Here is a 24,049-nt window from a genome sequence, read left to right as displayed (position 1 = left end):
AATGTTGTATAATAAACTCTCTTGATGTATTTTAAGTAGATCTCTCTTAGGTGATTGAACATTAAAATATGGACCACATTTGAATTTAAAGTGTTCTGTAGTTTAAACTAAACTAGGTATCAGTCGCTCTATTGGCATTGCCTTTTATGACTTAGGAAACACTGTCCTTTGTTTCATTGACTTTTTTAGATTCTATGTTTTTAAAGTATTCCAAACAGGATTACTTGACTTTTCCATAAATATTTTATTGGTTAGAAATTCTCCACTTGATAGTTTGTCTCTCAAGATGTTCAACCCATATTTCAAACATTAGCTTTGCTGCTATCGTAATTGATACCGCGTTTTGCATTTAACTCATGGAAATGTTTGAAAAAAAGAAGCCTTTCCTGTTAATTCCTTGTTTATTGCCTTCTTCAGGTTGTAAGGCTCCTGAATCCACATCAGACCAATACTCAGATCCATCCTTATCTCTATATGTGGTGGGTTGTTATGCTGGCAAAATAAAAAAATTACATACTTTGTACTATCAAGGTACTACAACCCTATCACCTGAGCTATGCAGTTTCATTACTAAGTCACATTTTGCAACTTACTTGAATCCCTGCCGATGTATTCATTTGGTATAACTATTTAGCAGCCCAGTGGGAGTAAGGGAAGAAATATTACAATGTGAGGAACAGTATTATTTATTGTTTTCCAGAAGTACTTCTCAGTGGACATTAGATTCTGCCATAAAGTGCCTGTTTTGAAATGTTGGTTACATAATGGCCTAGGTGCACTTGGAAAAAATATTACATTTATTCAAATGTATTCTGAGTTCTGTGAGCCTACCAAATAGAATGATATATTGGACTATTTTGTGAGATGTTGTATTTTATCTCCTAATGTACAATGGCACATTACTAGAGTTATGCTAGATTATTGGCCTAGTGATCCTGCAGGCATGTCTCAGTCTAAGGTTAAGTCTAAGGTTAGACATGACTGGCTAGATTAAGATAGCTGAACACTTGTTTCATTTCAAGTAAAATCAGTTCAATGATTTGGTCATTTATCAGTACCCTTGCTCTTAGCAAAGTGTATCGCGATTTGGCACCAAACTCATCCATTGTCTCACACCAGATCTACGGAGAACCACTGACATAAAATTATTTATAACTCTATACTGCAGAAACACGCAACTTATTTGTGTATAATATTCCCACAATCGTGTTCAGCTCCAGCCTTACCTTGAAAATAGTATTAAGTCTCCTTAATTGAAGGTGGGGTAGGAGGCCTTATACCACACTGGACTTGTATACCTGTAAATGTAGGTACAAAATGTGCTTGAGTAAAACAAACATTCTGGTAGCAGAGTAAGGGCTGCCCTATTGAGCCTCCTTTCTAGTGGGGAAATGATAAATCTGACACCGGCCTTCTATTTTTGATTGTTTCGAATTCACACCAACTGATTGCGAGTGGGTTATTTCTCAGTTGCCAAGGACCATAAATGCAAGCTGGAACCTCCTTCCGGCAAAAGGCAGATCCCCATTTACTTAGATGTATCTAAACCCTGCATCGTGAAAGGGAATGTGAATGTCGCCCATTTCATTAAGGTTAGGGCAACATCTCCATAGATGTTTCTTCATTGATGAGGAAGTACTATCATTGAAATCTTAAAACTAGGCCTTGTCCACTCCCTGACCGTAAGTGGTGTCCAGTTCTTGTGGTCCTGTGCAGGGTCCTAGGATCCTTCACCCCAGGCCACTAAAGTGTGCAAGGCCTTATCTGAATCTGATTGTCTTTTGAACCGTTGACTGCCGGTGATTTATGGAGTGGGCGTGTTTGGTACGGTCCCCGGCTGTCCTCCGCACACGCCCGCTGTGATGTCGAATGGCCGTGGGCCATCCGACGCACCGAACGGGTTAAACGATAGGTATTGTATGGTACTATATTTAAATAAATCAATTTGTCACAGTGGCCGCTGTCATGAGCAGGCAAGTCCACCCCTGGCTGATCATTTCCATTGTGTCATAAATAATGTGCGGAGGTGGGTGTGAAGCAGCTGCTTCTAAAGGGATGTATGTCGTTAATACGCATGCTTTTACAACGCATGCCTTTACCATGCAACTTTTACATCGCAAGCCGTTACAACGACTTGCGCTGGGGGGCACTGGATAGTGAATAGTTTAATTTACTACTCTAACTCCAGTCCCCGTGGATAGTAGGGAAGGATTTGGATAGTAAATTAAACCATTCCCTAGCCTACAGCGCCCCCCAGCGCAAGTCGTTGTAACGACTTGCGTTGTAAAAGTTGCGTGGTAAAGGTAGTGCGTAGTAAAAGTTGCGTTGTAAACGCTGTTCCCCCTTCTAAAGTGCTATTTGAAGCATAAAATAATAATCCTCTAAAGTTCTATAGTGTTAACTCAAATATTTACATTTTAGCACATTAAAACAAAGTCAGTAAACTTCTGTTTGTATATTTGACAGCTGCACTGCACTACCGCTCCCTGGTTCTCTGTTGTGTTGTCTGCAACTTAGGCACTAACTGAGAATTTGTTTGTATGTGGCTTTGCGCAATGTCCTACTAGCAGGCGCCATGCTCTGCACCTGTGCACCCAAACATGGTTTGTTTTAATAGATTGTTAAGTGGTAGTATCCTTTTCCTCACTCTGAATATGTACTTTATGGAACACATGAGGAAGAGATCAACTGAATGCAAAGCTCATAGTCGGGTCCCTAGAAATGTAAAGCCGGTCAAGGCCACTCCAACCACATTTGGCAGTAATTGATGTCTGCTTTGTAACTTCAATTAGAACATTGAAATACTTGGAGCTCCTTTGAAGACAATGGAGTTGCCGAGGGCAAACTATGGCTGGCATAAATACTCTGCTCCAACCTCCCAATGCTGGACTACTTGTTACCTTCTGTTTAATGTGAGTGGATTGTTCTAATAGTGTTGCTATTTTGCCTTGGGCTGTCGTGGTCTCTCAAGGCCCTCTCCCGCCTTCCAGGCTCGCGCATGCGCATCTACATCTCTGGTAGAGGCCTTTGACGACAGTAGCCTCTGCACCCGGCTGTTAAGCTAGAGTGGGTCAACCAGTACAAACATTAAGCAAGCTGGAGTGTCAACCAGTGTAAACATTCAGTAGACTGGACACTTTCTGTCTGGGCCCGTCAAAGACAGTGGCCCGCGTTTCATACGCACACTGTGGAATATAAACTCCACACACATTTCCAGCACATCATTTTTCAGCTGATTAGAAAATGTATGGAAAGGCCATGACTTGCGCATAATGTGGCTCTGATTTTCCAATTCATTTGCTGCTAGATGGAGCATTTAAGAAATTAATTCTTTTCAATTACAGTTTGAGCTCTTGTGTACTCTGCTGGATCTCAGTGACTTAAAAACAGCAGCAGAGCAAACACAAACATGGCGAAGGCTGACGTGGCAGCTGCTGGCTGCAACCATTCCAAGCGTGGCTGTAAACAAAAAGGAAATAGGCAAAAAAAAAAGAGGCACTGGGCTCTGAAAAGCAGCACACCTTGGCGAAGTCGATTAATTAGCGCACTCTGACAGTCAGCTCCACTTGGTTAAACCTTTCCATTTCTCAATGTGTTCCTAGCCCCTTCAAAGGGCTACGATCATAATAACGTTTTAAAAATTAAAGCGCTGGAATCTGAGGCAATATGCGCGAAAGAAAATGCAAAACAAGTCAAGCCGCGCGACAAAAGCGGATGGGAATTTTAAGTAGCAGGAAAGAATGGGGCTGCTGCGCCGAAGCGCGTCTCCGGGCTCAATAATTGGGCCAAGAGGTCAGGGGGAAGCGCTTTCATGGCATTAATAGTCCCCTGCCCTCTTTTCTGCTGTGACTTTCCCCGGGCAAAGGTGAAGCTTTTCTTTAAGGATCTGATAACGCAGCCGCGGAAGGAAAAGTGAGATTTCGGCCTCACGGTACCAGCCTTGAATAAATAAATGTCTCAGAAAAAAAAAATGAAAAAAAAAAAAAAAAAGAGTGGATGGAAAAAATAGATTTGCATTACCAATGACAAATCAAAGCTGAAAGTTTGCCATGCCTCGTGTCATTCATTGCCATTCATATTTCGAAAGCAGACTGCTGTGATAATTGATTTGATGGTCCAGCTTGAGTGGAAGCACTTCAGGGCATAGCAGGCCGCAAAGATGCCAAAAAAGAAGAAAAAGGTGGGAATGCAATAATGCACTACTCTCCTTAGAGGCATGTGGCCCAGTTTCTCCGAAGAGAAAAACATGCTTTTCTCGGAGAAGGGAAAAAAAGGCCTTTAGGGCTCAGTAATACATACAAAAATGACCATATAGCCCTTGCGAGATAAAAATAGGCAGTTAAGGAGACAATGAGAGTACATATTCGACCGGCAGGTGAATAACGGCGGCGCGCTGTGGAAATAATCTGATTCTAAATGGATCCTGTCTGTGGGAGTACCATTTTGCACGTCTTTTGTGTTCAGGGACAAAAGTCTGGTTCTTTATAGAAAGGTTTTTAATTTCCCTGGCTTTTCAGGGCAGAATTAATGGCTCAGAGGGAGGAAAAGAAAACAATGATTGAGACTGTGAGGCAATATGTCTATGTGTGTCGAAATTAGCCGATGTCCGTTGAGTTTATTTAACTCAGGCAGAAGGTGATCACGCAGCGTGACGCCATGTTTGTTTGCCGAGGGGCGACAGCTTTCATCCACAGCCTCCTGCGGATGTGAATACCCGCCGGAGGAGCTGTCGAGGATAGCAGGTAGAAAGAGATACCAAACATGGCGTGGGATGGGGTACACCAGGTCGCCGTTCACGTGGCAGCATTACATTTGTGTCACCTGCCTGTGACTTTAAAAACACACACCCCTCCCCAACCCTTCTCAATCCAAATAACTGACTAACATATCCACCACTAAAATTACTTTCATGTTTCACCATACTAATTCAACACTAATCCTGATGGGTTCCAGAGTAGCGTGCCACTTGTGCTTCAAAACCCCATCAGGGATAGCAAGCGCTGTATAAATACATACCTCTTTCCCTTCACTATCCCGCCACCTACTCTTCTCTACCCAAATAACCGAATAACATATCCACTACTCAAATTACTTCATATTTTACTATACTAATTTCCAACACTAATCCTTTATGAGTTCCGGAGTGGTGTGCTCCTCGCCAGAAAAGCGCTTCAAGATCCATCAGGGGTAACAAGTGCTATATGAATGAAAACCTTTCTTCCCTTTTTATCCCTCCGCTATCCTTCTCACTCCAAAAAACTGACTAATATCCACCACTGAAATTCCTTTCATATTTCACCATATTAATTCACCACTAATCCTATATGGGTTTCCTGAATAGCATGTTTCAACACCCCATCAGGGGTAACAAGCGCTATATAAATGCAAACCTTTTTTTCCTCCTCTATCCTTCTGCTATCATTCCAAATCCAAATAACTGACTAACCTATTCCCCACTTAAAATGTACTTGCATGTTTCACTATACTAATTCCTACACTATTCCTCAATGGGTCCCAAAGTAGCGTGCTACCCGCCGAAAAAGCGCTTCGACGCCTCGTCAGGGGTAGTAAGAGCTATATAAATGCAATTACAATACAATACAATACATCCCGTTCTACAGAAAGAAAAATACAACCAGCCCAGGTGCGTCGCCTACTGTTTAAAATGCCCCAGAATTGAAAAATAAAATGGTAATAAAGTTGGTTTATTGCCATTAAAAAAAATTTAACACCCAAAGCTGCCAAGGTCTGATTGCTATGTGTGACATTTTCATAATTTCAGTGTAATGATGAGTGACATTCAATGACTATGAGTGACACTTTCTTGCAGGAAAAATCAAGCAATGAAGATGAGGGAAACCTATAAATATCAGAAAATACACCTGTTTGAGCAAAGAGAAACTGTAAGAATATCTAATAAAAACTGGTGCAAAGCACCTGAAATAGAAGGTCACTAACCGACATGACACACAGACTGCACTTACATCAGATGCAAGCTCGGCCTAGTGGAGTTGTCAATCTTTACTAACAGTATCACAACAACTGTCCTCCCTACAACCATAACAAACTCCAAGCTCTAAATGGCCACTTGACTTACCACTGGGCTACCAGACACTGCCAGGTGCTTCATAAATTGCTGCAGTCACGCTCGGTTGTTGGGCAGGCTGCTGTGCCTGTCTCAGTTCTGCAGCCAGCCTTTTTCTTTTAGAACTCAGTTATCGAAACTGGAGTCAGTCCTCAGGCAGAGGAGCTAAGAAGTGGTCTACTACAGCCTCTGGCTGGCTGGTGGTCGCACTTTAACACTTGTGTGCTCTGTCGTCCTTCGAAGGCCAAGGTCCGGAGGACAGGAAGCATGTTGTATGCATTTTTAGCCAACAACCATGATCTCCGAGGGCACCAGCAGTATTCGAGAGGTTCATAGCAAAAGGCAACCCATCCGACCATAAAACATGAATTGTGAAACATAGCACCCTAAGTGCACAATGTTTGTGCAACCCTTGGCCTTCACAGTGAAATGCTGCAGCCATAGCTGCCAAGTTTTCAGCATGCTTATGGGACATTTTTGTTTTTACTGAACTTATGGGTGACATTTACATTTATTGCATGGGACACTATGAAGGACCGAGTGCAATTAGCAAGAAAATGTGCATGGGACAACAAAGCACGTCTTTCAGATTTTGCAGGGCCTGGTTTAGATTAGCAATTCATACTTGACATACAACATTGTTTTTAAATTCAGCAACTGTCATTCTTCAAAAGGCTGTCTATCATGAACTTAGATTCAGCAATATTTTTATCTACTAGTTTCTGCACTCCACATAAACCACAATCTTTTTGATCATCCAAACCTCACTCAGACAAGTAATGTGCTGCTGGCTTTAAATACTACTGTGAAAACCATATGGCTATGTTATATGAAAAAGCTGTTCTTGACAAGAGAACTAACGGCTGCAGTGCGCCCTTACAAATACATGCATTAGTAAATATGGAAAGATACGGGGAAACAGAAAAGAGAGCTCAGAATTGTACCAGTTTTTTAACTGCATCTAAAATAGTGAAAATCAATATGTGAGGCAGCAGCACAGACATTTGAAATGATCAAACCCACAGCTGTCCAACTTACTTCGACGTCAGAGCTAGACAGGTGATTCCCGGCTTCCTGGAAGAAAGCCTGTATCAGACCCTTTTTAAAGAAACTTTCCTTTGATCTTTCGAAGTAACAAACTACCATACGATATCCTGCCTGCCCTTGGCAGCCAAAGTTTTGGATAAAGCTATTAATTCAGAGCTCACGGACTACCTGCATGATAACAATCTTCTAGACTCAACCCAACATGGCTTTCGATTTGGCCACTCCACAGATTCCGCATTAATCATGGCCACAGAGGAAATACGTTGTCAAATTGACAGGGGTGGCAGGGCTCCTTATCCTACTTGACCTATCAGCTGCGTTCGATACGGTTCATCATACTGTACTTATGCGACGGCTGGAGGCATTAGGAATTGGATACGCCGCGCTAACACTTCTCACCTCTTTCTTACAGCCAGAGAACAGAGGGTGTGCTGGGATAACCTTGAATCTGACAAATTCTAATCTCCCCGGGGTAGTTCCACAGGGGTCAGCACAGAAGGATAAGACAGAAGTTATAGAATTTGGAAATGGTCCTCCCATCTGGAATGAAGCATGGTGTCTGGCAGTGGCAGGAGTCTGTCCGGTCCTTGTAGACAAAATGAGAAACTTAGGGTTTCTATGTGATGTCCAGCTCAATTTCTCAGGGCAGATTAATCAGGTGACATCAACATGCTACTTCCTGTTAAAAATGCTACTTAAAATTCAATCATTTCTTCCTCTGGAGCTGAGTAAAAACAGTTGTAGTTGCCCTTATTCTTTCCCGCATAGACCACTGCAACAGCCTGTAGTTAGGCGTTGACCAGCATCAACTATCGAAACTACAATCTCTATAGAATGCTGCAGCAGTACCTTGCTAAATATTCCAAAATATAATCACATTTCTGGTGCCATTAGAAATCTCCACTGGCTTCCAGTTAAGCAGCAGACAGAGTTTAAGGCACTATGCCTGGTTCATAAAGCCCTGTATTGGGGGGGCCTAAGGACTACCACAAACTATTCCAATGGCACACCCCTCCAGTTGCTAAGATCTGCTAAAAAAGCTCTTGTCCGCTTTCCTAGAGTCAAGACGGGAAGGCAGATGTCTCTCATATCTAGCATCCAAGCTCTGGAATGAATTGCCACTCAACATCAGGCTTCAATACTCCAGACGCCAGTTTAGGAGCCTGGTCAAAACCAGGCTCTTCCCTTCCCAGTAGTGACCAATTACCTCCTAGCGCCCATGCGCTTTCTTGCATTCTCCAGCGTCAAGACGCGTCAGCTTTCATGCCTTTTATAAGCCCTTTACTTACTTATATTAAGAGGTGTTTTAGGTGTTCTATGTGCAAATAAATAAACACCATACCTGTGTTTTGTGTGTCTGAACAAGGATTGTCCATACTGCAGCCCCCCCTCTGTTTCAAGAGTCACAGTTCGCTCTCTTGGAGTGGACTTGCCAGGCCGACAACAGAACTCCTTGAGACGAAATTGGGAAAAATTACTAGCCTGTACAGAGGCTGTGAGGCTTGTTAGAGTTCACCAGTTGAGGAGCTGTGGCATAGTGAATGGCCAGAGGTGAGTGTGTCAAGGAAAAAAGACAAAGCTGTGTCTATTACCTCTGCTGGGCCCATAGTCTCCCGCATGTGTTCACGAGATGGCAACTATTGCCAGAAAACAGCAAGACAACATGCTGTCTGTATCCACCACGTGCCACTGCTGGCTCTTAAAGTTGAAATGTTTCACATTCATGTTGCTCTGAGTGTCTGACGGTCAGACCATGTTTTCCAGCTACAGAGGTTGCTCACAAAGTGTCACGAGTAAAACCACAGACTTAGCATTAAATTTAAGAAAGAATATAATACAGTGCAAGACTATCATGTTTTGATCAGTCAGAGTCACAGATACAGCAAGCCAATTAGCATGCTGTCTGGAAAGCCGCTCGGTTAAATATGCAGCTCAGACTGACAGCGTTGGCACACGGCACCTTCTCGGAGGTGGTGATCTGGGTTTCTATATATGCGTGACTAATGTATTTTAGTGCGGTGATGCGGCCACCAGCACTAAAATGCGTTAGTCTAACCCCTAATGCATGGTACTTGCACAGCTGAATCCCGTCCTGATGCTCGTGAGGCCACTGCTCAGTGACAGGAGCATTGAGGACGGTGGGCTACCTCGGCACTTTTCAAAGTGTGCATGTCTTTTTGGTTGGCCATCTTCCAACAGCCAGACAGACATGCACACATTGAAACCTCTTAACTAGCTCTCTTAAGACAGCTGGGTTAGAGTAAGTGCAGGACTCCAGTGTCCTTGAGCATGGTGAATGAAGCTGCTGTCTCCAATCAGGGCGCTGCTCTTACAGTATGAAAGCAGTGCCAGGATTGGTTAAGGCACTTCTCAAGGTCTCGCGCTACAGGAGGTGACATATAGCAAGGAAAGGGTCAGGGTAGGACATGTCGCAGGTAATTGTTTTTATTTTTATCCACTGTCCATTTGCCCTCCCCACCACTCCCCATAGATGTCTTCAATGTAATTGCAAGCTTAAAGCCTACTTCCCTCACTATGGACCCCCTCCCATCCACAATAGTAAAAAAACTCAACCACATCATTGCCCCTTTCTGGACAAAAATCATCAACTCCTCTCTCACATCAGGTTGTCTCCCAGACTCCCTTCAGCTAGGAAAAAAAAACCTATACTCAAGAAACCAGGAGCCGACCCCAAAGAGCTAAACAACCTCAAACCTATCTCCAGCCTTCCGTTCCTAGCTAAAACATTGAAGAAGTGCATTCTCCAACAACTGAACAAACATATTGATAACTTCAACCTTCTTGACACCTTTCAATCAGGTTTCAGGAAAGGTTGTAGTACTGAAACAGCGATGCTCAATATTGCAGATGATATCCACAGAGCCTTAGATGAAGCTGAAGCCTGTCTCCTCATATTTATTGACTAAACAGCAGCATTCAACACAATAAACCATCTAGCTTTACGTGAGACTCTGAAGAGGCACTCTAACATAAATGCCACAGTACTAGAATGGTTCACTTCCTTCCTTCAGCATCGTTCGCAACAAATTAAAATCAGCACCTGCCTCTCTCTACAAACACAAGCCAAACTTGGAGTCTGCAAGGATTGATCCTCTCACCATCCCTCTTCAAACTCTCCATGGAACCCCTTGCAATTATTCTGAAACTAGCAAATATACTACAAAAGCAAATCATCCAGTGACGTACAACACCTCAATGTTACGCAAACCGAGATCCAAACCTGATTTAACACAAACCACTTAAAACTGAACCTGGACAAAACAGAATTAATTCTGTTCTCTCCAAAAAGTAATTACCGACCCATTGAAGAGTGGCTCAATGAGCTGGATGCTCTTAACTGCTCCCTCATCCTATCGGACTCGGTAAAGTCTCTAGGCATCATCCTGGATAAGAACTTGTCAATGAAAGACCACATCAAGAACTCTGCAAAAAGTGCACTTTACTCTCTAAAACACGTCAAGAAAATAAACAGTTCATTCACCAGGATGGTCTCAGGACAATAGTACAATCCCTAGTCCTTTCCAAACTGAACTATGAGAATGCCATCCTAACAGGGTCACCAAAAGCTCACCCAGCCCCACTAAGGACAGTCCTTAACATGGCAGCCCAACTCATAACTGGTGTAAAAAGATTCAAACACATCACACCAACCCTCAACACACTCAACTGGCTTCCCATGGAAGGTAGATGTATTCACACACAAGGTCCTTCATACCCAATCACCCAGCTAACTAAATAGCAAACTGGTAAAAGCAGGAAAATCCAGAACTCTGAGAAACGCCAACTCACTTCTTCTCATCCCCCGAAACTGAAAAGGAAAACGACTCAATGACGATTCTTCACTGGTAACGTACCCAGGATGTGGAGCGCACTCCCTATTGACCTCGGATGCAACACCTCCTTCTCATGCTTCAAAAAGGACCTGAAACTCCTTCTCCTTAAATAATGCTTTACTGACCAAGTCAACCAACCTAAGCACCAATAACCTAATGGACTCCCCATCAATTGGACCTCCAAGGATGGTGTTATTGACAGTTTCAACCGCCTGAGTCTTTCTCCCCTCAATGTACACATAATGATGTATTTGCTTATATCTTTATGCATCCTCATGTCCTGCGATGTTATGCAATTTTCTTTTACTTTGTGTATGTGAAGCGCTCTGATACCCACGGGTCTAGCTAGCACTATATGAAACTTTAGAAATAAATGTCAGTGGCCACTGCCAGAATGAGGGCCATCTCTTAACAAAGTGTTATTGAGTGTTAGATAAAAAAAGAAAGGCAAAACAAGTAATCCATGAATGTGTTTGCGCTGCCTCATTTGAATACTTTTGTAGCAGATTGCAGGGTGGATACAGTCCACATATAAGTGAACTTAGGGCCTCATTACGACTGTAGTTGTCCTACAGACAGCCGTAGCTGGGATAGAGGTGCGGGCACCGCTAGACTGGTGGTCCAACTGCCCTATTACGAGTTTGAAGGCCGGATCACCAAAGGACAACAAAGGACTGCAACCTAGTTTAAATGTATGCCATATCTTTCAGACCCCAGTGCAGTGCATAACACTGCCTATGACTGATATAAGAAAATGCAGTACTTTGTGACAGGGCATGAACTGAATGACCTGGTTAGGAAATTTGAAAATTGTTGTCATGCTTTTGGATTTGGGCTGAAATGAATATAATTTTGCCACACCTTCTTCCCTCTCCATGATAGACTTTCCTCACGATTTTCTCTAGTATGTGACTCCTTGAGAGTATTCTCCAATGACCATCACCCATCGTTATGATAATGAGCTTTTCGTCCCTCAGACTGCAAATGGAGAGAGGAGACTGGGAGTGAACACAAGAAACTGTTGACAGAGTATGATTTCTGGTAGGATGTACGTTGTTACAACGCATGCTTTTACTACGCATGCCTTTACAATGCAGGTTTTTCAACGCAAGTCGTTACAACGACTTGCGTTGGGGGGGTGCTGGATAGTGAATAGTTTAATTTACTATTCCAACTCCAGTCCCCGTGGATAGTAGGGTAGGTGTTGATGGATAGTAAATTAAACTATTACCTATCCTAGAGCATCCCCCAGCGCAAGTCGTTGTAATGACTTGCATTGAAAAACCTGCATTGTAAAGGTACTGCGTGGAAAAAAGTGGCGTTGTAAAGGATGTTTCACTTTCTGGTACTGAGCGGTACTGGTACTGAGCGGGATAGCTTGGTCATCCTCTGCAATTAAACATTAGTATATAGCCATGTCTTTTTTCCTGCCCGACTTCAGCGGGATCCCACTTCTTCAGAAGTGATATAAGGGAAATGCTTAGACTTGAGACCAAGACTTTGACATTGATGATCACTAACGTTACCCTTTTATTTGTGCTGACAAGTGGCAGACTTTCTGTTTTTTTATCAGTTTAATTTCATGACCAGAGACCTCACCATCCTCCACTCCCCTAGGAGCCATTTGTTGACATGTGCTTTCCAGTGACATGTGATAAAGTGAGGTGACAAATTATTATTCATTGGAGATGATGTCCACAGGGAGGGAGAAAGAAGGAAGAATGCAGATGTCCCAAACAGCATTGGGTCTTGGGATAAACTTTCAAGACAATATATGTATATAGCCATGTCGTTTTTCCTGCCCGACTTCAGCGGGATCCCACTTCTTCAGAAGTGATGTAAAGGGAATGCTTAGACTTGAGACCAAGACTTTGACATTGATGATCACTAACGTTACCCTTTTATTTGTGCTGACAAGTGGCAGACTTTCTGTTTTTCTATCAGTTTAATTTCATGACCAGAGACCTCACCATCCTCCACTCCCCTAGGAGCCTTTTTTTGACATGTGCTTTCCAGTGAGATGTGATAAAGTGAGGTGACAAATTATTATTCATTGGAGATGAGGTCCAGAGGGAGGGAGAAAGGAGGAAGAATGCAGATGTCCCAAACAGCATTGGGTCTTGGGCTAAACTTTCAAGACAATATATGTTTTAAGTTTTTCTGTAAAGGTAAGGTGAACTTATTTAGAGTTACATTTATAACCAATACAAGAGTAAAGGTGTCTGCACAACATGTGTCCGCCTGCATGCATCCCCTGGCCCAGAGGCATCCTTAGTTTCCTCACTGCCACCATTTTAGTGGCGGGCTCACCACCATGGAAAGGGTGGATGTGAGGAAACTCTTAATATGCTTGGCGGTGCTACAGTGGCACCACCAACAAATTCCTGACTCACACTGCTGCAACACCACCAAAAGATCACGGATACCGGGCGGTTGCAGTTGTCCTTTGGTGATCTGGCCTTCAAACTCGTAATAGGGCAGTTGGACCACCAGTTTAGCGGTGCCCGCACCTCTATCCCAGCTACGGCTGTCTGTAGGACAACCATAGTCGTAATAAGGCCCTAAGTTCACGTATATGTGTTTTTTTTATAACAACCCTCCAGTTAAACTCAAAGTCATATGGCAGTCAGCAGCATTAAATATAGGCAGCTGGAGAAAATGACAAAGATACATTTAAATTATTAACAATTTTAATAGCACACCCTACAGACACAATGGTTGTTACACACTTGCGTAATATGTGTTATTACCCTATACAATGGAGTACATTTAAGTATGTGGAAAAGAAGTTTCTGGGTGGACTTCGACAGATGTAATCTTTGACATTCAGATTATCCACAGATGTCTAAAGTGGGTGTATTAATCCACTTGTTCGACCGTTGGAAGAAAAAAAAACTTTAAAAACAAGCTTTGGCTAAGCCAATCACTCTGTTTTTAATGTGACAATGCAAGTAAACACAGCTCTGCAGAAATGTATACACATCTGCTAACCTCTTAAAGCAAGACCTACTAGCTTTACTAAAGCTTGGAAGTGCTGGTGTGGTATGAGTGGTGGTTTTGGAGATCTGGTGGTGGTATGGGTTGTGGTATTGTTGATGATGGCATTGATGGTATTGTGTTGTAAGTGGTGGTGTTGGTATTAATGGTAGTATTGGTGGTACTGGTGCTGCTGGTTATATAGATTTTCGTGCTAGGGACATAGGTGGTAGTGGTGGGGAAGGCTGCATAAGTGAAGTACTGGGTTTTAGAACCCAGCAGTGCCAGGGAACACACCCTAAGACTTCGAGTCCTTCCTGTTTCAGACTACAGAAACACAGAATCTTCTTGGTGAAGTCAAAGATCGAATTTATTGGCTGCAGCCAGTAACAGGTATCCTAGAAGTACAACACGGTGTATATTCTCAGGAGACTGCTCAATCTTACAAAGCCAGCCTTCTCTTTTTATACAAAATATTATGCTTTAGGCAAACGTTCCTTATTTTACAGTTGACCATTCACATATTTTCACTACAAAGGAAAAGCAGAGTCATGATGACAAGCCCATATTTCAGTTTGTCCAGCCCACAATCAATTACCCGGCAAGGCCCAGTATTTTCATCAGATATCGACGGACCACCAATAAAAACGGGCACCTCCTCCTCGTAAAGCAAGTCATAAAGAAAGAAACAGGGACAGGTGTGTGTAAGATTAGGCATGGTTTGTGTGCGATGAAAGGTTTATGATAGGTTGTGCCTTGATACTAATCTCATTCGGCCACTGGGAAAGGAACTGGCCGAACAGATTTGGCTACAGGCAGTGGAGTCAGCTTGCCCAGGTCACAGAGGAGTCAGCAAAGATGTACGTGTTCTTCAGATTCGTTTTTGGCCTTAGTCATTGGCCTATGTGAGGGCAATCACAAAATGGCTGCCGTTCACAAAATGGACCCCGAGGGTTCAGGACGGAAACTCTGATTTCAGGGTGATTTTGTCACCCGAATATGACGAAAATGCTTGTGCATAGTATTCTAATCATTCTCGGTCTGCTGATACCAAAATCGTCATGATACGACGATGTTTATGACACGGGTCCAGAATTTTCAGTACCACATAAGTTATAGTTGTGGTGCTGTTGGAAGTGGTGTTAGTAGTGGTGTGGTGTTGTGGTGTGGAATAATTAGTATTAGTATTGGTGCTTTTTACAATGACAAGGGCACTTTAATCTAAGGTAATACTTGCACACCTCTGGATATTTGGTTAGGTTAAAAAGGACTTGTTCGGTTGATGTGGTGCTACTCGGAAAGGGGTGACCCTAACAACCCCTTGATAATGTATTACTAGGCATACATTTACAATTTGAGAGACACAACCTGTGCACACACAATAAATATTAACAGTTAATAACTTTTTAGTATTGTTAGAGACAATGAGGAAGGGCAGTCGAAATATGTTGCACTTGTTTTTATTTCGCCAGCCGACAAGTGTTTCATTGGAGTGGAGTACACTCCAAATCTTCAGGGCTAGATCCAAATGGAAGAGGAGGATAATCCCCCACGACTGGTGATAATTCCGACCCAGTCAGGGTGTCGTTAGATTTTTCTGTGGATGTGCCGGGTGAGTCAGGATGCGCTGTGTCCAAACTCCACAACGCCGGGGCTTGCGCCGGTAATAGGCCGGGACCGATGAGGGCAGAACTCAATAGAAGGTTGAATATTGGTCGCACAATCTACTCGTATCTGTTGTCAGAGTTATCTGATGGCACTGATGTTAACATGATTTAGTGAAAATGACATATAATGTTCAAGTCGGGACGGGAACCGCTACCACAATGGGTGCTCAGCTCTGCAGAAATCCTCGTTAATGGTCCCGAAGCTCGTACCGGCGTCCTCGGTCTGGTGATGGGTGCATCTACTGTATTGGTGCTAATTGTGGCAGTACTGGTAGTGGTTTGATATTAGATAATCTGTTGGCAGTATTCCATTCTATTGGCAGTATTTGAAGGCAGTACTTAATATGTAAAGAACTGCCAGGGCCCAAGATATTCATCAGCAGGCCACTGCAGCTTGCACCTCCATATTTCTAAGCTAGAACTGACAAATAAAAGTACCAATGTTACATGCTAGCCATCCCACTCTCCAAAATCTGACAGTTTTGGCTGTTCCATGTTACTGAAGATGCAAGATTGGCCTGAATGCACTTATATTTATTTATCTTTTAGTATATTGAAATATTAGACACTTTGAAGATGTGCTTTATGTAAAAGTAGACAAACAGCACCACCATGTGGTAGGCTGTCATAAATGTGTGCCGAAGTTAAGAAATAAGTGCAGGGGCAGAGCACCGATAAACACTGGCACAAATTAAGCATTGATTGAAGGTGCTGCACTGGTGATGGGGGTGGTAATACTTTTGATATTAGTATTGGTGATTATGGTACATATTGATGACGATATTGGTGATGTGGTATCATAGCAGTATTATTTAACAACAGCATAAACATATTTTGTTATTAACAGAGCATATGTTTTTGTTTATAGATAGGTAGAGTTATTTGATTTTGGACTGCAAGTTGTTTATGAATATTGCTTGCAATTCACAGTATGAAATCAAGTCATATAGGAGAGAAATATAATGCTTTACTTATAACATTGTGCATATGTAATGTTCCTGAATAATAATCACATTTGCTGAGCAGACTGCATTAGTGGATATAAGCTGTATCTTCAAAAAAGAGTGTTGTAATAAGTAGTCAGTAGATAAAGCTTGTGTTCCCTCGCGGCCATCGCACGCCAACACAACCTCAGCATAATCTCCTACGCCGACGACACCCAGCTGATCCTCTCCCTGACCAACGACCCCGCCGCCGCCAGAGCCAACCTGCACGAAGGGATGAAAGAGGTAGCCGAGTGGATGACGACCAGCCGCCTGAAACTGAACTCGGACAAGACGGAGGTCCTCATCCTGGGCTCTTCACCCTCTGCCTGGGACGACTCCTGGTGGCCTCCCGCCCTGGGCACCGCACCCAAACCGACAGACCATGCACGCAACCTGGGCTTCATCCTGGACTCCTCCCTCTTCATGACCAGGCAAGTCAACAACGTCTCCTCGGCGTGCTTCAACATCCTATGCATGCTACGGAAGATCTTCTGGTGGATCCCCACCGAGACCAGGAAGACCGTCACCCAGGCCCTCGTCACTAGCCGACTGGACTACGGCAACGCCCTCTACGCCGGTACCACCGCCAAGCTCCAGAAGAGACTCCAGCGGATCCAGAACGCCTCAGCCAGACTCATCCTTGACATCCCACGTACCAGCCACATCTCCGGACATCTGAGAGACCTTCACTGGCTCCCCGTCAACAAAAGAATCACCTTCCGCCTCCTCACCCACGCACACAAAGCCCTACACGACCAAGGCCCGAGCTACCTCAACAGCCGAATCAACTTCTACGCTCCCAAACGCCACCTCCGATCAGCCAACCACGCCCTCGCCGCCGTCCCCCGCATCCGAAGAGCGACTACAGGAGGAAGGTCCTTCTCCTACCTGGCCGCCAAGACCTGGAACTCCCTCCCGACCGACCTGCGCCTGACCCAAGACCACCTCTCCTTCAGGAAGAAGCTGAAGACCTGGCTGTTCGAGCAGTAGCGGCACCCCCCCCACCCCCAGCGCCTTGAGACCCTACGGGTATGTAGTGCGCTCTATAAATGTCATTGATTGATTGATTGATTGTGTTCTAAGTGATAAAATTAAAAGGCATGTAGAGCAAATATTGTATGTAAGATACTCTTTAGGCTGGGCTAGAATTTGTAGTGTATTTGTATGCATACCGTTGTAGCTGCATTTGCTTCATTGTATACAAAAAACTGTAAATCCATAAAATGTTAGCATGACTACAAAGTAAAACAAAAGAAAATGCAAGGGTGATTAATGAATAGCACTGGATCTTTATGAGAGGCTAAGACCTTCAAAGAGCATGCACTAAAAGCAATAATCCTAGAAATCAGCAATTACAAAGCCACTGTGTCCTAAAACAAACACCTCAAAGAATACACACTGGTTCTAATTTGCAAGATACACCTCATGTCAGTCTAACAAAGGTTTACTCGATACTCCATAATCAAATCCTAGTGGAAATATGAGTAGAACAATGTAGCCGCCAGCAACAAGCCGTACTGTCAATGGAGCACAGTCAAGCATTAGCAAACACATAAAGGAGGCTGGCCCATGAAGGAGGCTGCCTGTAGGATTGATGTAAAAACAACAAAGTGATGGATGGAATGCTTGAATTAATCTCAGCCACTTGCAATCGCTCAGGACCACATCCCAATCCACCGTTTTTTTGCCCAACATGTCACCTCAGTTTTGACTCAGCCATAGGCAAATCAGTTTGACCCTGCTCCTTGTGGTAACAGTCGAGCCCGAACCTCAAGGACAAGTCCTCCCTAGACTTGATAAAACATCCTGGGACCGGTTTCAGGGTATCACCCCGCATCAGCCAGGCTAACTTGAATCCAGTGGCACAGTGAGCCTGGCACCCACATCTTGGCATACCTGTTGCGCATTGGGCAGCAAGTGCAAAAACACTAAGTTGATGGATCAATCAATCAATCAAGAAATTTATAGAGCGCGCTACTCACCCGTGAGGGTCTCAAGGCGCTGGGGGAGGGGTGGGCGGTGCTGTTACTGCTCGAACAGCCAGGTCTTGAGGCGTCTCCTGAAGGTGATGTGGTCCTGGGTCAGACGTAGGTGGGCGGGGCGGGAGTTCCATGTCTTGGCGGCCAGGTAGGAGAGCAATCTTCCTCTGGTGGTGGTTCTGCGGATCCGTGGGATGGCGGCAAGGGCGAGGGTGGCGGAGCGGAGCTGGCGGGTTGGAGTGTAGAATGTGAGGCGTCTGTTGAGGTATTCGGGTCCGGCGTTGTGGAGTGCTTTGTGTGCGTGGGTGAGGAGCCTGAACGTGATTCTTTTGTTGACGGGGAGCCAGTGCAGGTCTCTCAGGTGGGCGGTTATGTGGCTGTGTCGGAGGGTGTCCAGGATGAGGCGTGCGGATGCGTTCTGTATGCGCTGGAGTCTGTTCTGAAGTTTTGCTGTGGTTCCTGCGTATAGAGCGTTTCCTTAGTTCAACAGGCTAGTGACGAGGGCCAGGGTGACCGTCCTTCTCGTTTTGGTGGGGATCCACCGGAAGATCTTTCGAAGCATGCACAGGGTGTTGAAGCATGAGGACAAGATGGCGTTGACTTGTTTGGAGATGGTGAGCGAGGAGACCAAGATGAATCCTAGGTTGCGTGCGTGGTCCGTGGGTGTCGGTGGGGAGCCCAGCGCGGTGGGCCACCAGGAGTCGTTCCAGGCAGATTCAGATTGTGATGTTCCCAGGATGAGGACCTCCGTTTTGTCTGAGTTTAGCTTTAGGCGGCTGTATTTCATCCATTCCGTGACGTCTTTCATTACTTCCTGGAGGTTGATTCTGGCGGTGGCTGGGTCTTTGGTGAGGGAGAGGATCAGCTGGGTGTCGACGGCGTAGGTGATGATGTTGAGGTTGTGTTTGCGTACAATGGTGGCGAGGGGGCTCATGTAGACATTGAAGAGGGTCGGGCTGAGTGAGGAGCCTTGGGGTACGCCGCAGATGATTTTGGTTGCCGCGAACCGGAAGGGAGGGAGGCAGATTTTCTGGGTTCTGTCGGAGAGAAATGAGGTGATCCATTCCAGGGCCTTTCCTTGGATCCCTGCGTTGTGGAGGCGGGATTTTAGAGTTCAGTGTCAGACGGTATCGATGGCGGCAGAGAGGTCTAGAAGGATGAGAGCGGCGGTTTCCCAGTTGTCGAGCATGGTCCTGATGTCATCGGTGGCTGCAATGAGGCTGGTCTCGGTCCTGTGGTTGGCTTGGAAGCCGGACTGAGAAGGGTCGAGGAAGCCATTTGCCTCGAGGAAGGTTGTCAGCTGTTTGTAGACGGTCTTCTAGATGACCTTCGCAGGGAAGGGAAGAAGGGAGATGGGCTGGAAGTTCTTGAGATCCTTTGGGTCCGCTGTGGGTTTCTTCAGTAGGGCGTTGATCTCGGCCTGCTTCCAGCTCTCTGGGAAGGTGACGGACAAGAAGGAGTTGTTCATGACGTTCCAGAGGTGGGGTGCGATGACGACGTATGCTTTGTTGAATATGTGGTGAGGGCAGGGATCTGATGGTGAGCCAGAGCGGAATGGATGGTGTTCATGATGTGGGTGGTGTCCTCGATGCTGACAGGGGCCAGGTGCTGAGGGTGTTGGTGGGGGGCGTTGGCTCGGTGGCTGGGAGCGGGGACTGGGCGTCGAAGCTGTTGTGTATGTCGGCGATCTAGTAGGTGGCGACGGAGTCGCAGAGGTCTTGCGTGGGTAGGATGTCGTTGGCGCTGGGGTTGGAGAGTTCATTCACTATGCTGAAGAGCTCCTTGCTGTTGTGCGCGTTGTTGTCTAGGCGTTTTTTGAAAGTGGTCCTTTTGGTGTTTGCGGGTGGCATTCTTGAGAGCTGTGAGGTTCTCTGTTGTTGGGCCGTGGCGCCAGGTCTTCTCGAGGGTTCGGCATGATTTCTTTGTGTTCTTTAGGTCGTCTGTGAATCAGGTGGCTTTCTTGTTGCTGGGCTTGCCGGAGGGGTTTATTAGTGGTGCGAGGGCGTTGGCGCAGTCACTGATCCACTGTGTGAGGTTGCATGCGGCGGCGTTGGCGTCAGTTGTGTCATTTGGTGGGTTCTGGCTCAGTGATGTGGTCAGCTGTTCTGTGGTGACTTTGCTCTACCATCTGCAGGGGATCTGTTGTGGGCGGTGGTGGGATGTGGTCTTCTGGAGGTGAAGTGGACGCAGCTCTCATCTGTCCAGGTTAGGCCGGTGGTGTGGCTGAAGGAGACGTTGTTGCTTGCGGAGAAAATGGGGTCCAGCGTGTGACCGGTGAGGTGGGTGGGGGTGGTCACCAGTTGCTTGAGTCCGAGGCTGGCGAGCTTTTCAAGTAGGGAGGTGGTGTTCTTGTCGTTGTTGGTCTATAGGTGGAAGTTCAGGTCACCCAGGAGAATGTAGTCTGCGGATTTGAGAGCATGCGCACTGATGAATTTGGCGATGGCTTCGCTGAATTGTGTGCATGGTCTGTAGACGAGGGTTCCTCTGAGGGTGGTCTTGGGGTCGGTGTGGATCTGGTAGTGTAGATGTTCGGCGGAGGGAAGGGCGTCCTCGGTGTTGGTTGTGACGCTGATCAAGTTCCTGTGGATGATGGTGATTCCTCCTCCGGTTTGGTTGATGCGGTCCTTCCGGGTGATCTTGTAGCTGTCCGGAATGGCTATGGCGATGTCGGGGGCTGAGGAGGCGTTCATCCAGGTTTCCGTGAGGAAGGCGACGTCTGGTGCAGTTGTGTCGGGGACGTCCCAGAATTCGATAGCGTGTTTGTGGACGGAGCGGTTGTTGAGAAGGATGCACTTGAGGTTGTTGTTGCATGGTCCAGGGGGCGGGGAGGCGGTGCGGAGGCAGGTGAAGTTGCACGGATTGTTGAGAAGGATGCACTAGAGGTTGTTGTTGCATGGTCCAGGGGGCGAGGAGGCGGTGCGGAGGCAGGTGAAGTTGCACGTTCGGCAGGAGAAGGGTCAGTGGGTGCGCTTTGGGGTGGCTCGGTAGCAGGTGGATGCTCGGCTGGTGTTGAGTGCGTGGAGGGTGGCGGTGTCGTAGCTCAGCCTAGTTGTATGGCTCCTGCGGGGGCCAGGGGTTATTGTGCTGGGCGCGGTCCAGGTGCGGACGGGCGCAGACGATCTTGCCTTAGGCGCGCCGGGATGGAATGCTTGAATTATTCTCAGCCCCTGGCAATTGCTTGGGACCGCATTTCATTCCATAGTTTTTTGCCCACCACACCGCCTTACTTTGGACTCATGTATTGGAGAATATCCACACTGTGAGGTGGGCTTGTGCCTGCAGTAAAGCTCTGTTCATTGGTGCCCTTGAGAAAGGGATCAAGAACGGAAAACACTTGAGAGGAATGCTTCAAATGATGAAATAGTAATACACTGTTGTAGAAATCGAATAGACAAGGCCCAGAGAAAACCAAAAATGTGATGTACAGAATGTGTTCCCAACCAGGGAGGACCTGGCCTTGCAATTCGGGCTGGGCTATTCTCATAGGGAGCAGGGTCAAGATTGATTTGCATATGGCTGGTCCCAAACAGGAATGGCATGTTGACCAAAAAAACAACAGATATAGTTGCAGATCTCTGTACTGGGGATGAATGTTTGTCAATGGTCATCATTCTGTCCATCATATTTTTGTGTTGCTGTGGGGTTGATGGTATGATATTTAAGTAACAAACTTTATATTGGTTTTCTGAGGGCCTTGTCTGTTCGATTTCTAGAATAGTGTATTACTATTTTCATCATTTGAAGCAGTCCTTGCATGATGGTTTTGCATGCTATAATCACCATGTTAAACTAACATATATACGTGCTCAAACACTCTTTTCTCACACCCCTCACCCTTCAAAGTGTTACTTTTGCTAAAAGAACTCTGATTGTTGAACACTTATACTAGATCGCAGGAAAAAACATTAGCTACAGATGCAATATTTATTTCAATATATTTAGGGAAGAAAAAGAAAACTACTAAAATTAAGGTGGTTGTTGATTGCCTTTGAAAGAGCTTGAATGCCGACTGTGTGCTGCACATGAGCATATAAATATGCAGCATATTTTATAATTACTCACAATCATATTTCTCGTCTTGCTTCTTTCTTGTGCTCTGCCGAGGAAGGAAATTGCATATTGTATGAAGACCATTCTGAATCTGGATGCCTTTTTCCGTCCTTGATCCCTTTCTCAAGGGCACCAATGAACAGAGCTTTGCTGTAGGCATGAGCCCACCGAACAGTGCTGGATATTATTCAATACATGAAGCCTATTTCTTAAATAAGAATCTTTTAAACAGATGTCACGATCTTCCCGGGTCAGAGACTGGTTCCAAGACTGTTGAGAGTGCTTTGCGAACTCTAAAGTGCGCGCTTCTGCCCCGAGTCCACTGCACTTGATTACATCGGGAGTAAATGTACTAAGGAAATTAGGTGGGTTCATTATAATTTGTGATTGTTAACTTTCTAAGAGTTATAAAATGCACAATATTCAACGGTGCGCCCGTAATTGCACCTCTCTAGTATTGTGTGCAAAATAATAATGTTCAATTTTTTTTTTATAGAGCACTTCATTTCACATCTATGCCATTTGGAAATGATGGAAGGGTGAAATGTCCTTGTCAGAATTTTTACTCTTGAATTGACATTCGCTTTGTATCCTACAGCGAAGGTTTAACTCATTGACACATCTTCCTGGCTGCTAAACAATAATTAATTTTAAATAATGGGAGTGCAACGGTCAGTTCTAAGGAAAAGATTTTAATGCACAATGTGATAGAAAATTAATATTCCCAGCACGAATCCACCCTAAAACTTGAAAGTAATCTGGGATTTAACCCTTTCAGCCCAGATTGAAGACAAAATCAGGGTGCAAATCTATGCTAATTTCAATTGAGGGTAGTGCTGCACATTTGCTTCAGGGGCACTGCCCATACACTTAATCAAGCATTGACAAACCCAATACACATCGCATTTTTGACCTATTGGCTTTGCCATTGGTCTTTAGCCATGCTGTAAAGCATCTCAGACACTGTGCAGCATGGCTAAAAGAGAAAAATCAGCCTATGACATGTCAACCTGCATCATTTTGCAGGCGTATCCACTTACATAATGACTCAAGGGCTTTTCTTTCTGTTTATTTACCGATCCGAGTTGGTCAGTAAAAAAAAAAGAAAAAAAGAAGTAGTGTGAGTGGATGGAAACAACACGGGGGGTTGGGTCTGAAGCAACATGGTTAGTGGGAGGTGTGCGGAATCACGGAGGACAAGGCTATTAGAAAATATAGGGAGAGTTGGGCAAAGCAACTCGAGGGGTTCGGTAGGGATGAGCACTGGGAGACAGCAAATGGGGAGAGAGCAACATGGGGTTGAAGGGAGAAAAGTAAATGGATGAGAGAGAGAGAGAGCTACACTTTTATGGGATAGTAAACCTGCAGGTCCAATAGCCCAATGCTTGAGGCCTCCTTGTAACGT

General features: G+C 45.1%; 1 protein-coding gene across 1 annotated transcript in view; it reads left to right on the top strand.

Moving 5' to 3' along the window:
- DIAPH2 (diaphanous related formin 2) overlaps positions 1-24,049 on the top strand; it is a 3,821,702-nt gene that overhangs the window by 3,375,843 nt on the left and 421,810 nt on the right. The gene's annotated exons all lie outside the window — the stretch shown is intronic.

This window comes from Lissotriton vulgaris, chromosome 4_1, assembly GCF_964263255.1.
Source record: "Lissotriton vulgaris chromosome 4_1, aLisVul1.2, whole genome shotgun sequence".
Taxonomy (NCBI): Eukaryota; Metazoa; Chordata; class Amphibia; order Caudata; family Salamandridae; genus Lissotriton; species Lissotriton vulgaris.
This window is presented reverse-complemented; position numbering and strand designations above follow the sequence as displayed.